The 17,404-nt window shown below is 31.9% G+C and overlaps 1 long non-coding RNA gene across 1 annotated transcript; it reads right to left on the bottom strand.

Moving 5' to 3' along the window:
• Window positions 1-14,192: 14,192 nt before the first annotated feature.
• LOC123988907 lies at window positions 14,193-16,585 on the bottom strand. The gene is made up of 3 exons (XR_006830322.1): window positions 16,304-16,585; window positions 16,111-16,229; window positions 14,193-14,476 (listed from the first exon to the last, which is right to left on the bottom strand). It is a non-coding gene; the product is annotated as an uncharacterized LOC123988907 (long non-coding RNA).
• Between the last annotated feature and the right edge of the window lie 819 nt (window positions 16,586-17,404).

Genomic DNA, 17,404 nt, shown 5'->3' with positions numbered 1-17,404 from the left:
TGTGGGAAGGCATCAGTATATTACATTATATCCAATGTAGATATAGTATAAATGATACCGTTATTCAATGTACATTGATCAGTGGGAAGGAATCAGTATACTGCAGCAGATCGAATGCAGATATAGTAATAACGATACTGCCATTATTTGTACATTGATCGGTGGGAAGGGATCATTATATTACATTATATCTAATGTAGATATAGTAATGATGATATTGTTATTAAATGTACATTGATCTGTGGGATTAAATCATTATATAACATTATATCTAATGTACATATAGTAATAATGATATTGTTGTTAAATGTATATTACATATCAAATGGAGAAATAGTAATAACGATACTGCCATTATATGTACATTGATCAGTGGGAACGGATCATTATATTACAATATATCTAATGTAGATACAGTAATAATGATATTGTTATTAAATGTACATTGGTTTGTGGGATTAAATCAGTACATTACATTACATCTGATGTAGATATATGGATAATGATATTGTTATTAAATGTATATTACATATCAAATGGAGATATAGTAATAACGATACTGCCATTATATGTACATTGATCTGTGGGAAGGTATCAGTATATTACATTGTATCGAATGTAGATACATTAATAATGATATAGTTGTTAAATGTTCATTGATCTGTGGGAAGGTATCAGTATATTACATTATATCTAATGTAGATATAATAATAACGAAACTGTTATTATATGTACATTGATCTGTGGGATTAAATCAGTATATTAAATTACATCTGATGTAGATATAGTAATAATGATATAGTTATTAAATGTATATTACATATCTAATGTAGATATAGTAATAACGATACTGTTATTCTATGTATATTGATCTGTGGGAAGGTATCAGTATATTACATTATATCTATTGTAGATATAGTAATAACGAAACTGCTATTATATGTACATTGATCTGTGGGTAGGGATCAGTATATTACATTATATCTAATGTAGATATAGTAATAATGATGTTGTTACCAAAATTACATTGATCTGTGGGAAGGAATCAGTATATTGCAGCAGATCTAATGCAGATATAGTAATAAGGATATTGCCATTATATGTACATTGATCGGTAGGAAGGGATCATTATATTACATTATATCTAATGTAGATATAGTAATAATGATATTATTATTAAATGTATATTACATATCTAATGTAGATATAGTAATAACGATACTGTTATTATATGCATATTGATCTGTGGGAAGGTGTCAGTATATTACATTATATCTATTGTTGATATAGTAATAACGAAACTGCTATTATATGTACATTGATCTGTGGGTAGGGATCAGTACATTACATTATATCTAATGTAGATATAGTAATAATGATGTTGTTACCAAAATTACATTGATCTGTGGGAAGGCATCAGTATATTACATTATATCCAATGTAGATATAGTATAAATGATACTGTTACTCAATGTACATTGATCTGTGGGAAGGAATCAGTATATTGCAGCAGATATAATGCAGATATAGTAATAAGGATATTGCCATTATATGTACATTGATCGGTGGAAAGGGATCATTATATTACATTATATCTAATGTAGATATAGTAATAATGATATTGTTATTAAATGTATATTACATATCTAATGTAGATATAGTAATAATGATATGGTTATTAAATGTATATTACATATCTAATGTAGATATAGTAATAACGATACTGTTATTCTATGTGTATTGATCTGTGGGAAGGTATCAGTATATTACATTATATCTATTGTAGATATAGTAATAACGAAACTGCTATTATATGTACATTGATCTGTGGGTAGGGATCAGTGTATTACATTATATTTAATGTAGATATAGTAATAATGATCTTGTTACCAAAATTACATTGATCTGTGGGAAGGCATCAGTATATTACATTATATCCAATGTAGATATAGCTTAAGTGATACTGTTACTCAATGTACATTGATCTGTGGGAAGGAATCAGTATATTGCAGCAGATCTAATGCAGATATAGTAATAAGGATACTGCCATTATATGTACATTGATCGGTGGGTAGGGATCATTATATTACATTATATCTGATGTAGATATAGTAATAATGATATTGTTATTCAATGTACATTGGTCTGTGGGATTAAATCAGTATATTAAATTTCATCTGATGTAGATATAATAATAATGATATTGTTATTAAGTGTATATTACATATCTAATGTAGATATAGTAATATCGAAACTGTTATTATATGTACATTGATCTGTGGGTAGGGATCAGTATATATCATTATATCTAATGTAGATATAGTAATAACGATACTGTTATTATATGTATATTGATCTGTGGGAAGGTATCAGTATATTACATTATATCTATTTTAGATATAGTAACAACGAAACTGTTATTATATGTACATTGACCTGTGGAAAGGTATCAGTATATTACATTGTATCCAATGTAGATATAGTAATAATGATATTGTTATTAAATGTACATTGGTCTGTGGGATTAAATCAGTATATTACATTTCATCTGATTTAGATATAGTAATAATGATATTGTTATTAAATGTATATTACATATCTAATGTAGATATAGTAATAACGATACTGTTATTCTATGTATATTGATCTGTGGGTAGGGATCAGTATATTACATTATATCTAATGTAGATATAGTAATAATGATATTGTTACCAAAATTACATTGATCTATGGGAAGGCATCAGTATATTACATTATATCCAATGTAGATATAGTATAAATGATACCGTTATTCAATGTACATTGATCAGTGGGAAGGAATCAGTATACTGCAGCAGATCGAATGCAGATATAGTAATAACGATACTGCCATTATTTGTACATTGATCGGTGGGAAGGGATCATTATATTACATTATATCCAATGTAGATATAGTAATAATGATATTGTTATTAAATGTACATTGATCTGTGGGATTAAATCATTATATAATATTATATCTAATGTACATATAGTAATAATGATATTGTTGTTAAATGTATATTACATATCAAATGGAGATATAGTAATAACGATACTGCCATTATATGTACATTGATCAGTGGGAACGGATCATTATATTACAATATATCTAATGTAGATACAGTAATAATGATATTGTTATTAAATGTACATTGGTCTGTGGGATTAAATCAGTATATTACATTACATCTGATGTAGATATATGGATAATGATATTGTTATTAAATGTATATTACATATCAAATGGAGATATAGTAATAACGATACTGCCATTATATATACATTGATCGGTGGGAAGGGATCATTATATTACATTATATCTAATGTAGATACAGTAATAATGATATTGTTATTAAATGTACATTGGTCTGTGGGATTAAATCAGTATATTACATTTCATCTGATGTAGATATAGTAATAACGATATTGTTATTAAATGTTTATTACATATCTAATGTAGATATAGTAATAACGATACTGCCATTATATGCACATTGATCGGTGGGAAGGGATCATTATATTACATTATATCTAATGTAGATATAGTAATAATGATATTATTATTAAATGTATATTACATATCTAATGTAGATATAGTAATAACGATACTGTTATTATATGCATATTGATCTGTGGGAAGGTGTCAGTATATTACATTATATCTATTGTTGATATAGTAATAACGAAACTGCTATTATCTGTACATTGATCTGTGGGAAGGTATCAGTATATTACATTGTATCCGATGTAGATATAGTAATAATGATATTGTTATTAAATGTACATTGGTCTGTGGGAATAAATCAGTATATTACATTACATCTGATGTAGATATATTAATAATGATATTGTTATTAAATGTATATTACATATCAAATGGAGATATAGTAATAATGATACTGCCATTATATGTACATTGATGAGTGGGAAGGGATCATTATATTACATTATATCTAATGTAGATACAGTAATAATGATATTGTTATTAAATGTACATTGATCTGTGGGATTAAATCAGTATATAACATTTCATCTGATGTAGATATATTAATAATGATATTGTTATTAAATGTATATTACATATCAAATGCAGATATAGTAGTAACGATACTGTTATTATATGTACATTGATCTGTGGGAAGGTATCGGTGTATTACATTATATCTATTGTAGATATAGTAATAACGAAACTGTTATTATATGTACATTGATCTGTGGGATTAAATCAGTATATTAAATTACATCTGATGTAGATATAGTATAAATGATACTGTTACTCAATGTACATTGATCTGTGGGAAGGTATCAGTATATTACATTGTATCCAATGTAGATATAGTAATAATGATATTGTTATTAAATGTACATTGGTCTGTGGGAATACATCAGTATATTACATTACATCTGATGTAAATATATTAATAATGATATTGTTATTAAATGTATATTACATATCTAATATAGATATAGTAATAACGATACTGTTATTATATGTAAATTGATCTGTGGCAAGATATCAGCATATTACATTATATCTAATGTAGATATAGTAATAACGATACTGTTATTATATGTACATTGATCTGTGGGAAGGTATCAGTATATTACATTGTATCCAATGTAGATATAGTAATAATGATACTGTTAGTGAATGTACATTGGTCTTTGGGAATAAATCAGTATATTTTCTTTCATCTGATGTAGATATAGTAATAATGATATTGTTATTAAATGTATATTACATATCTAATGTAGATATAGTAATAACGATACTGTTATTCTATGTATATTGATCTGTGGGAAGGTATCAGTATATTACATTATATCTATTGTAGATATAGTAATAACGAAACTGCTATTATATGTACATTGATCTGTGGGTAGGGATCAGTATATTACATTATATCTAATGTAGATATAGCAATAATGATGTTGTTACCAAAATTACATTGATCTGTGGGAAGGCATCAGTATATTACATTATATCCAATGTAGATATAGTATAAATGATACTGTTACTCAATGTACATTGATCTGTGGGAAGGAATCAGTATATTGCAGCAGATCTAATGCAGATATAGTAATAAGGATATTGCCATTATATGTACATTGATCGGTAGGAAGGGATCATTATATTACATTATATCTAATGTAGATATAGTAATAACGATACTGTTATTCTATGTATATTGATCTGTGGGAAGGTATCAGTATATTACATTATATCTATTGTAGATATAGTAATAACGAAACTGTTATTATGTGTACATTGATCTGTGGGATTAAATCAGTATATTAAATTACATCTGATGTAGATATAGTAATAATGATATTGTTATTAAATGTATATTACATATCAAATGGAGATATAGTAATAACGATACTGCCATTATATGTACATTGATCGGAGGGAAGAGATCATTATATTACATTATATCTAATGTAGATATAGTAATAATGATATTGTTATTAAATGTACATTGGTCTGTGTGATTAAATCAGTATATTACATTTCATCTGATGTAGATATAGTAATAATGATATTGTTATTAGATGTATATTACATAACTAATGTAGATATAGTAATAACGATACTGTTATTGTATGTACATTGATCTGTGGGAAGGTATCAGTATATTACATTATATCTATTGTAGATATAGTAATAACGAAACTGTTATTATATGTACATTGATCTGTGGGATTAAATCAGTATATTAAATTACATCTGATGTAGATATGGTATAAATGATACTGTTACTCAATGTACATTGATCTGTGGGAAGGTATCAGTATATTACATTGTATCCAATGTAGATATAGTAATAATGATATTGTTATTAAATGTACATTGGTCTGTGGGAATAAATCAGTATATTACATTACATCTGATGTAGATATATTAATAATGATATTGTTATTAAATGTACATTGGACTGTGGGAATAAATCAGTATATTACATTACATCTGATGTAGATATATTTATAATGATATTGTTATTAAATGTATATTACATATCTAATGTAGATATAGTAATAACGATACTGTTATTATATGTAAATTGATCTGTGGCAAGATATCATTATATTACATTATGTCTATTGTAGATATAGTAATAACGAAACTGCTATTATATGTACATTGATCTGTGGGTAGCGATCAGTATATTACATTATATCTAATGTAGATATAGTAATAATGATGTTGTTACCAAAATTACATTGATCTGTGGGAAGGCATCTGTATATTACATTATATCCAATGTAGATATAGTATAAATGATACTGTTACTCAATGTACATTGATCTGTGGGAAGGAATCAGTATATTGCAGCAGATCTAATGCAGATATAGTAACAAGGATATTGCCATTATATGTACATTGATCGGTAGGAAGGGATCATTATATTACATTATATCTAATGTAGATATAGTAATAATGATATTGTTATTAAATGTATATTACATATCTAATGTAGATATAGTAATAACGATACTGCTATTATATCCATATTGATCTGTGGGAAGGTGTCAGTATATTACATTATATCTATTGTTGATATAGTAATAACGAAACTGCTATTATCTGTACATTGATCTGTGGGAAGGTATCAGTATATTACATTGTATCCAATGTAGATATAGTAATAATGATATTGTTGTTAAATGTATATTACATATCTAATGTAGATATAGTAATAACGATACTGTTATTATATGTATATTGATCTGTGGGAAGATATCAGTATATTACATTATATCTATTGTAGATATAGTAATAACGACACTGCTTATATATGTACATTGATCTGTGGGAAGGTATCAGTATATTACATTACATCTGATGTAGATATATTAATAATGATATTGTTATTAAATGTATATTACATATCTAATGTAGATATAGTAATAACGATACAGTTATTATATGTAAATTGATCTGTGGGAAGGTATCAGCATATTACATTATATCTAATGTAGATATAGTAATAATGATATTGTTATTGAATGTACATTGTTCTGTGGGAATAAATCAGTATATTTCCTTTCATCTGATGTAGATATAGTAATAATGATATTGTTATTAAATGTATATTACATATCTAATGTAGATATAGTAATAACGATACTGTTATTCTATGTATATTGATCTGTGGGAAGGTATCAGTATATTACATTATATCTATTGTAGATATAGTAATAACGAAACTGCTATTATATGTACATTGATCTGTGGGAAGGTATCAGTATATTACATTATATCTAATGTAGATATATTAATAATGATGTTGTTACCAAAATTACATTGATCTGTGGGAAGGCATCTGTATATTACATTATATCCAATGTAGATATAGTATAAATGATACTGTTACTCAATGTACATTGATCTGTGGGAAGGAATCAGTATATTGCAGCAGATCTAATGCAGATATAGTAATAAGGATATTGCCATTATATGTACATTGATCGGTAGGAAGGGATCATTATATTACATTATATCTAATGTAGATATAGTAATAATGATATTATTATTAAATGTATATTACATATCTAATGTAGATATAGCAATAACGATACTGTTATTATATGTAAATTGATCTGTGGGAAGATATCAGTATATTACATTATATCTAATGTAGATGTAGTAATAACGATACTGTTATTATATGTACATTGATCTGTGGGAAGGTATCAGTGTATTACATTGTATCCAATGTAGATATAGTAATAATGATATTGTTATTAAATGTACATTGGTTTGTGGGAATAAATCAGTATATTACATTACATCTGATGTAGATATATTAATAATGATATTGTTATTAAATGTATATTACATATCTAATGTAGATATAGTAATAACGATACTGTTATTATATGTAAATTGATCTGAGGGAAGATATCAGTATATTACATTATATCTAATGTAGATATAGTAATAACGATACTGTTATTCTATGTATATTGATCTGTGGGAAGGTATCAGTATATTACATTATATCTATTGTAGATATAGTAATAACGAAACTGCTATTATATGTACATTGATCTGTGGGTAGGGATCAGTATATTACATTATATCTAATGTAGATATAGCAATAATGATGTTGTTACCAAAATTACATTGATCTGTGGGAAGGCATCAGTATATTACATTATATCCAATGTAGATATAGTATAAATGATACTGTTACTCAATGTACATTGATCTGTGGGAAGGAATCAGTATATTGCAGCAGATCTAATGCAGATATAGTAATAAGGATATTGCCATTATATGTACATTGATCGGTAGGAAGGGATCATTATATTACATTATATCTAATGTAGATATAGTAATAATGATATTATTATTAAATGTATATTACATATCTAATGTAGATATAGCAATAACGATACTGTTATTATATGTAAATTGATCTGTGGGAAGATATCAGTATATTACATTATATCTAATGTAGATGTAGTAATAACGATACTGTTATTAAATGTACATTGATCTGTGGGAAGGTATCAGTGTATTACTTTGTATCCAATGTAGATATAGTAATAATGATATTGTTATTAAATGTACATTGGTCTGTGGGAATAAATCAGTATATTACATTACATCTGATGTAGATATATTAATAATGATATTGTTATTAAATGTACATTGGACTGTGGGAATAAATCAGTATATTACATTACATCTGATGTAGATATATTAATAATGATATTGTTATTAAATGTATATTACATATCTAATGTAGATATAGTAATAACGATACTGTTATTATATGTAAATTGATCTGTGGCAAGATATCAGTATATTACATTATATCTATTGTAGATATAGTAATAACGAAACTGCTATTATATGTACATTGATCTGTGGGTAGCGATCAGTATATTACATTATATCTAATGTAGATATAGTAATAATGATGTTGTTACCAAAATTACATTGATCTGTGGGAAGGCATCTGTATATTACATTATATCCAATGTAGATATAGTATAAATGATACTGTTACTCAATGTACATTGATCTGTGGGAAAGAATCAGTATATTGCAGCAGATCTAATGCAGATATAGTAACAAGGATATTGCCATTATATGTACATTGATCGGTAGGAAGGGATCATTATATTACATTATATCTAATGTAGATATAGTAATAATGATATTGTTATTAAATGTATATTACATATCTAATGTAGATATAGTAATAACGACACTGTTATTATATCCATGTGGATCTGTGGGAAGGTGTCAGTATATTACATTATATCTATTGTTGATATAGTAATAACGATACTGTTATTATATGTATATTGATCTGTGGGAAGGTATCAGTATATTACATTATATCTATTGTAGATATAGTAATAACGACACTGCTTATATATGTACATTGATCTGTGGGAAGGCATCAGTATATTACATTATATCTAATGTAGATATATTAATAACGAAACTGTTATTATATGTACATTGATCTGTGGGATTAAATCAGTATATTAAATTACATCTGATGTAGATATAGTATAAATGATACTGTTACTCAATGTACATTGATCTGTGGGAAGGTATCAGTATATTACATTGTATCCAATGTAGATATAGTAATAATGATATTGTTATTAAATGTACATTGGTCTGTGGGAATACATCAGTATATTACATTACATCTGATGTAGATATATTAATAATGATATTGTTATTAAATGTATATTACATATCTAATGTAGATATAGTAATAACGATACTGTTATTATATGTAAATTGATCTGTGGCAAGATATCAGCATATTACATTATATCTAATGTAGATATAGTAATAACGATACTGTTATTATATGTACATTGATCTGTGGGAAGGTATCAGTATATTACATTGTATCCAATGTAGATATAGTAATAATGATATTGTTATTGAATGTACATTGGTCTTTGGGAATAAATCAGTATATTTTCTTTCATCTGATGTAGATATAGTAATAATGATATTGTTATTAAATGTATATTACATATCTAATGTAGATATAGTAATAACGATACTGTTATTCTATGTATATTGATCTGTGGGAAGGTATCAGTATATTACATTATATCTATTGTAGATATAGTAATAACGAAACTACTATTATATGTACATTGATCTGTGGGTAGGGATCCGTATATTACATTATATCTAATGTAGATATAGTAATAATGATGTTGTTACCAAAATTACATTGATCTGTGGGAAGGCATCTGTATATTACATTATATCCAATGTAGATATAGTATAAATGATACTGTTATCAAATGTACATTGATCTGTGGGAAGGAATCAGTATATTGCAGCAGATCTAATGCAGATATAGTAATAAGGATATTGCCATTATATGTACATTGATCGGTAGGAAGGGATCATTATATTACATTATATCTAATGTAGATATAGTAATAATGATATTATTATTAAATGTATATTACATATCTAATGTAGATATAGCAATAACGATACTGTTATTATATGTAAATTGATCTGTGGGAAGATATCAGTATATTACATTATATCTAATGTAGATGTAGTAATAACGATACTGTTATTATATGTACATTGATCTGTGGGAAGGTATCAGTGTATTACATTGTATCCAATGTAGATATAGTAATAATGATATTGTTATTAAATGTACATTGGTTTGTGGGAATAAATCAGTATATTACATTACATCTGATGTAGATATATTAATAATGATATTGTTATTAAATGTATATTACATATCTAATGTAGATATAGTAATAACGATACTGTTATTATATGTATATTGATCTGTGGGATTAAATCAGTATATTAAATTACATCTGATGTAGATATAGTAATAATGATATTGTTATTAAATGTACATTGGTCTGTGGGATTAAATCATTATATTACATTATATCTATTGTAGATATAGTAATAATGATATTGTTATTAAATGTATATTACATATCTAATGTAGATATAGTAATAACGATACTGTTATTATATGTATATTGATCTGAGGGAAGATATCAGTATATTACATTATATCTAATGTAGATATAGTAATAACGATACTGTTATTATATGTACATTTATCTGTGGGAAGGTATCAGTATATTACATTGTATCCAATGTAGATATAGTAATAATGATATTGTTATTAAATGTATATTACATATCTAATGTAGATATAGTAATAACGATACTGTTATTATATGTAAATTGATCTGTGGGAAGATATCAGTATATTACATTATATCTAATGTAGATATAGTAATAACGATACTGTTATTATATGTACATTTATCTGTGGGAAGGTATCAGTATATTACATTGTATCCAATGTAGATATAGTAATAATGATATTGTTATTAAATGTACATTGGTCTGTGGGAATACATCAGTATATTACATTACATCTGATGTAGATATATTAATAATGATATTGTTATTAAATGTATATTACATATCTAATGTAGATATAGTAATAACGATACTGTTATTATATGTAAATTGATCTGTGGCAAGATATCAGCATATTACATTATATCTAATGTAGATATAGTAATAACGATACTGTTATTATATGTACATTGATCTGTGGGAAGGTATCAGTATATTACATTGTATCCAATGTAGATATAGTAATAATGATATTGTTATTAAATGTACATTGGTCTGTGGGAATAAATCAGTATATTACATTACATCTGATGTAGATATATTAATAATGATATTGTTATTAAATGTACATTGGACTGTGGGAATAAATCAGTATATTACATTACATCTGATGTTGATATATTAATAATGATATTGTTATTAAATGTATATTACATATCTAATGTAGATATAGTAATAACGATACTGTTATTATATGTAAATTGATCTGTGGCAAGATATCAGTATATTACGTTATATCTATTGTAGATATAGTAATAACGAAACTGCTATTATATGTACATTGATCTGTGGGTAGCGATCAGTATTGTTCACGGATGCGTCGCGAAATTACCACAAAAATTCTAATGCTCTCGGTCGATAACGAACGAGAGCGCCGTTAGCGACTTCACCAACATTTTAAAGATTAACAGTCGCAGCGGCGACTAGAGCGCCGCGATTACCGATTCCCATGTGGAACTGCCGAATCCGAATTATTAGTGTGAAAGCAATCAAGGCGATAACAGCGACCAAATATCCAAACCAATTATAACCAGTTCATCTTTAGTAAAGTTCAGTATAAGTGAACAGTTTTGTTTCAATCAACAAATAAATTGACGAATGGTAAATTATACGCACGACGAGTAATATCTTTATTAAATACACGAATTACAAGTGAAAGTGTTTTTAAATTCCTCCTCGAAGTTCCAAATCAGTGATAAGAATTTATCCTTGCCTTTCCACTACCACTTCAAACAAATTTTCCACTCAATCGCCTACATAAAATTGGTCCTTCGAGCCGGATTGGGATCGAGGAAAATCAATCAGGTACTCGTCCACCTACAATTCGAAAATTAAACCGTTAACGGCCATGAGCACTCTCGAAGAACTACTGCATAAGCAAATGCAAACCATGCGCTCAATTGACCGAGCGCTCACCAATTTCAAGAAGCTGGGGCAAACCAAGATGACCGCAGCAACAACCCAAAACCGGATGACCATGCTGAAAGAAGCGTATCAACAAAGTCAAGATCTGGACTCAAGGATCACCGCCTGTATCGATCAAAAGACGAGGTCCAGCCTACCGTACTTCGTTGAGAATCATTTTATCCAGGCCGAGGAGCGGTATCAGGAAGCAATGGACTTCATGGCGGAAATGCTAGCCCAGGTCACACCTACAACCGAGCCATCAGCAAACGTAAGTTTTTTCAAATTCAGTGACGTCACGACAAACGGCTCACTTACCAAAGATACAATTGCCGTCCTTCGATGGAAAGTTCACGGAGTGGGAAAGTTACCGTGACCGTTTCACCTCCATGGTGATCAACAATGCTTCCTTAACGAACGTTGAACGTCTCCATTTTTTGTGCTCCTCGCTAGCGGGCGAAGCGAGCGAAGCCGTTAGTCACCTACCTGTAACCGAAAACAATTTTGAAGTCGCGTGGAAAATAATAACAACGCGCTACGATAACAAACGTCGGTTAATATCAACCCATTTGAATACCTTGTTTTCGTTACCATCTGTTTCGTCCGAAACACCGCATGATTTGAAAATGTTACGTGACAAAATAAACGTTTCGCTTCAAATGCTCCGAAATTTAAACCGCCCGGTTGATAATTGGAGTGACGTAATTGTTTTTCTCGGAGCTCAAAAATTAGATCGCGCGTCGCGAAAAGCATGGGAATTCACTCTCAGCGATAATACCGAATTTCCCACCTACGACGAATTCGATGCGTTTTTGCTTAAGAGAATTCGCGCTTTAGAAAGTCTACCGGAAACCAAACGCGACAAACAAAGCGAAGCGGAAAAATATAAATCGATCAAACCAAAAAATATATCTGCGCATTCCACGACGTCGACCAAAATAATCTGCCCCGTCTGTCGGCAAAATCATTTAATATATCAATGTCCGTCATTTCTTTCAAAAACAAAATCTGATCGCTTCAATTTTATTAAGCAACAGAAACGGTGCGTAAATTGTTTTTCAATCAAGCATGCTGCCGCACATTGTAAGAGCCCTCATCTTTGTAAAGAATGCAACCAACGGCATAACACATTATTACATTTTTCGACCGCCAAGGACGTTGCACCGCCAATACCGCAGACGAGCTCCGCTACTTCCGAAACCGAAATCGAGATAAGTACAAATGTCGCTTCTGGTACGCTTACTAATGCAAGTATTCTTCTCTCGACAGCACGCGTCCGAGTACATTCTAGCCAGGGCCGATGCATCAGTGCTCGAGCGTTGCTTGACCAAGGCTCAGCCGCTACACTCATAACGGATCATTTAGCTCAGTCGCTCCGTCTTGATCGCACTAGGCAGCACACACGCATTACCGGAATCGGTGAAAACCATTCTCATGCTACTCAAGTGGCTGCTATTATTATCACGCCGGCTGAATCGAATGAACCTGCATATTCGACCACCGCTATTATAATGAAATCGTTAACCAGGTATGTACCCGCGCGAACCCATGCACAAGCTAATTGGTCTCACCTTGCAGATTTGAACCTTGCGGACAAGGAACCGATGAGCTCGGACCCAATTGATATCATCATTGGAGCGGATCTTTATGGCCAACTTTTATTGCAAGGGGTGAGAAAGGGCCCTGCGTGTAATCCTGTCGCTCAAAATACCACGATAGGATGGATACTCTCAGGTCCGATCCAATGCCAATCCTCGTCTTCCACAGTCGGAATTCACCACCTTTCAATCCTCGAAAACCTCGACCAGGATCTACGCCGGTTCTGGGAACTTGAGGACGTTTTCACTCCTACGATCCTGACTCCTGAAAATAAGAATTGCGAATCACACTTCCAATCCACGCATTACCGCGCACCAAATGGACGCTATATCGTTCGACTACCATTTAAAACCAAACCTCCCATTCCGTTAGGAGAATCACGATCCGGAGCATTAAAAAGTCTTCATTCATTAGAGAATCGTCTTCGTCGCGACTCATCCAAAGCAGATGAGTATAAAACCTTCCTTGCAGAGTACCAAGCTCTCGGACACATGAAAAAAGTCAATTCTCTTCCACCAAATACTCGAAATTGTTATTATATACCGCATCACGCTGTTATTCGTGAAAGTAGCGCCACAACTCGCCTTCGCGTTGTTTTTAATGCATCACGCAAAACGTCTAACGGGACGTCACTTAACGATCATCTTTTCACCGGGCCGAAACTCCAACAAGATCTGGTATCCATATTAATTCGATGGCGTCAATTCCAATTTGTTTATACGGCGGATGTTGCAAAAATGTATCGCCAGATACTAGTCGATCCTCAAGACCTCGATTACCAAAGAATTCTTTGGCGCGATTCTCCACATGGGGCCGTTGAGGAATATCAACTCCTCACAGTCACTTATGGGACTGCTCCAGCTCCGTATCTTGCCTTGCGAGTTTTGCAACAGCTCGTCGAGGATGAGGGATCGAGTTTTCCCGACGCAATTTCAATAATCCGGGACCAAGCCTATGTTGATGATTTTCTTTTTGGTGGCGATAGCCTCGAATCAGTTCGCCAATTGCGAAACCAAATTAAAACGCTTCTCGCCAAAGGTGGCTTCTCGTTACGAAAGTGGGCCAGCAATGACCCAGCCTTGCTCACTGATATGAATCCAGAGGATCACGGCCTCGCAACCAGCAAATCCTTGCAAGTTCATGAAATAATTTCGGTCCTTGGAATAATTTGGAATCCCGCTTTGGATCAATTTCGTTTTAAAGTTTCAAACCAAATCCTTACAATCAACCCAGCCAACACTAAACGAACAGTCCTGTCAACGATAGCGAAACTGTACGACCCTTTAGGGTGGATCTCTCCAGTCATCATTGTAGCAAAAATTTATATCCAGAAACTCTGGTCACTTCGTTGCGATTGGGATGATATTCTTCCAGCTGCCATTCTCACTGAATGGCAGAAATTTTGTATTCAGCTTCCCGAATTGGAAAAACTATCCATACCGCGAAAAATCGCTCCAAGAACTATTCGAACGCAGAGCCTGCATGGGTTCTCAGATGCCTCAACCAAAGCTTACGCCGCGATAGTTTATTCACGAAGTATCCTGTCTGATGGTACCGTTACTGTCTCTCTATTAATAGCCAAAACGCGGGTCGCTCCACTTAAAACGATTAGTATTCCTCGATTGGAGTTGTGCGCCGCACTTCTTCTCGCCCAACTTTTAAAATTTGTATCCACCGCACTAAAAGAGCAATCGATCGAATGTCATTGTTGGACGGATTCTCGCGTAACTCTCGCATGGCTGAATCAATCAGCCACTCGATGGAAACCGTTCGTGGCAAACCGCGTTGCAAAGGTACAAAATCTTGTGTCACATGCGCAATGGCATTACGTGCCCACCAATGAAAATCCAGCCGATTGCGCTTCGCGGGGAATGCCAATCCAAAAATTAAAAGATTACCTGTTATGGTGGTCTGGTCCGCAATGGCTAAAAACGTCCTCGTGGCCCACCGACAGGAACTTATCGTCTCCAAACACGTCGCTTGAAGAAAAACAGTCGAGCCTCCAGAGCATGGCTACCTGTGTTGATCAATGGGAATTAACATTTCGATATTCTTCATGGTCGAAACTATTGCGAGTAACGGCATACTTACTTCGCTTCATCCAAACCCTTCGCGTAAGAATTAAAAGTCAACCTGACCAAAACCTTCCCACGAGATGTATTAAGGCATCTGCTTCATCAATAATTCTGACTCCAAATTTAGTTAAGCAAGCCAAATTGTACTGGTTAAAAAGGTTGCAACAAGAGGCCTTTCCAGAGGAGAGGAGAGCCTTAAGGTCATCCAAACCAATCCCAAAAACAAGTCCTCTCCTCTCATTAACTCCGTACTTAGATTCGGAAGGGTTAATTCGAGCACGGGGACGGCTAGCAAACTCCCAACTAGAAAAAAATGCAAAGACACCGATCATTCTTCGATCACATCCACTCCTAACCTTATTAATTGAGAGCACACACCGCAATTTGTTACACGCAGGTCCGAAACTCACGCTTGCACACTTACGCAACGAATACTGGATTATTCGAGCACGCGCTACAATCCGCAGTGTTTTATATAAATGCGTGGCGTGCACTCGGGAAAAAGCTGTAGTGCCGTCCGAGCTCATGGGAAACTTGCCCGTCTCTCGAGTCACCAAGGTAGAACGACCATTTATTAACACCGGGGTCGATTATGCAGGCCCAATTCAGGTCCGAACAACATCCGGTCGCGGTCACAAAGCTCACAAAGCTTACATCGCGGTTTTTGTTTGCTTGACAATTAAAGCAATCCACATTGAGCTCGTCAGCGATTATAGCTCCGCAGCGTTCATGGCCGCCTATCAACGATTTGTGTCTCGCCGCGGCCTTCCGAAAACAATGTATTCTGACAACGGAACCACATTTCAAGGCGCGAATCGTGAGTTAACCGCTGCTTTTCGCTCGGCAACTAAAAACCCCGATTTTGGCAACCAATTAGCAACCGACGGAGTTGAATGGCATTTCTTGCCCCCGAACGCTCCCCATTTCGGCGGATTATGGGAAGCAGCAGTGAAAAGCGTAAAACACCATCTCAAACGCACTATTGGCTCGCATACTTTAACGTTTGAAGAAATGCTAACCTTATTATGCCGAGTAGAAGCATGTCTTAACTCACGACCGCTCGGTGCCGAATCCGATTGTCTCGACGATTACAACACGTTGACACCGGGACATTTCT

This window comes from Osmia bicornis, unplaced genomic scaffold (genome assembly GCF_907164935.1).
Source record: "Osmia bicornis bicornis unplaced genomic scaffold, iOsmBic2.1, whole genome shotgun sequence".
NCBI lineage: Eukaryota > Metazoa > Arthropoda > Insecta > Hymenoptera > Megachilidae > Osmia > Osmia bicornis.
This window is presented reverse-complemented; position numbering and strand designations above follow the sequence as displayed.